Below are 964 nucleotides of genomic sequence, written 5' to 3'. Positions count from 1 at the left end.
CAGGATTTATATGTGCATTATTAAAGTCATGTGATTGATGGTTTGAGGGACAGGCCTGTCCAGCCCACAGACGTGTTAAGTGCTCATCGCCTGTTATCATCTGTCATAAACTCATCCTATACTGTCAAATAATCCTGCACTATACCGCTGACTAGTGGACACTTTTATGAGAATGAAACGTACACTGTAAAAAAGTTTTTAAATGAAATCAACTTGGATGTTTAAGTCACTTCAACTTAAATTACATTAAACTGACTTAAACAAAGAGTTGAATCATGTATAACTTTTAAAAAAGATGAAAACTGCTTTACCTATTTTGATGAGCTAAAGCAATGTAAAAACATACGTTGATTTTTTTTTTTTTTTGCAGTGTATGAGAGTGAAAGAAGAAGGTAATGATGGAAAACCTCTTTTGGTAAAAAAAACTGATAAGATAAGTAAACAGAGCATGTTTATCATGCAATCCAAGAGCTTTTCTGCCTAATTAAGACTTTCGGGTGTTTTTGTGTTTTTCCCCCGAGGGGTTGAGGTTACATCTGGACAAATATTCCATTTGCAGCCAGTATAAAATAAGAATTCGTTTTGAAATCTCAACAACAGCCTCAGAAAAGCAGTCATTTGCCTCCCCCTCCTGGTGGGCGCAGTAATAGTAGCTAGTTACATTACGTCATGGTGTGAAGAGGAAAAAAGAGATGGGTCAAAGTCTCTATTATAAGCCATTTTAAAGAGCCCGTGACGTGTGAAAAGTGAGACCTCAGATGCTGTTTATTTAGAAAATATAAAAATTTAACAATTTATAATTTGAGGCTATATAGGTAAACTAAAATAATTTGAGAAAAGTCGTAATTTGTTAGCCCGTTAGTTGGTAAATTGAATTAAAATATTACAAAAAATTATAGCCTATATGTTTTATTTTAACATGTTCAGAAACAAAAAATACGTAATATTTTCAGAGATGCGACGT

The 964-nt window shown here is 33.5% G+C and overlaps 1 protein-coding gene across 2 annotated transcripts in view; it reads left to right on the top strand.

The window, feature by feature from the left end:
• Positions 1 to 447: 447 nt before the first annotated feature.
• znf512b (zinc finger protein 512B) overlaps positions 448 to 964 on the top strand; it is a 69,646-nt gene continuing 69,129 nt past the window's right edge. For both annotated transcript variants that reach the window (XM_082145073.1, XM_082145072.1), the window contains exon 1: positions 448 to 964. This exon is cut by the window's right edge and continues 1,216 nt beyond it. The gene's annotated coding sequence lies outside the window, so the exon portion shown is untranslated.

Source organism: Leuciscus leuciscus (genome assembly GCF_965113295.1).
Source record: "Leuciscus leuciscus genome assembly, chromosome: 18".
NCBI classification, from domain to species: Eukaryota; Metazoa; Chordata; class Actinopteri; order Cypriniformes; family Leuciscidae; genus Leuciscus; species Leuciscus leuciscus.
The sequence above is the reverse complement of the archived record's forward strand: the minus strand, read 5'-3'. Positions and strand labels throughout refer to the sequence as shown.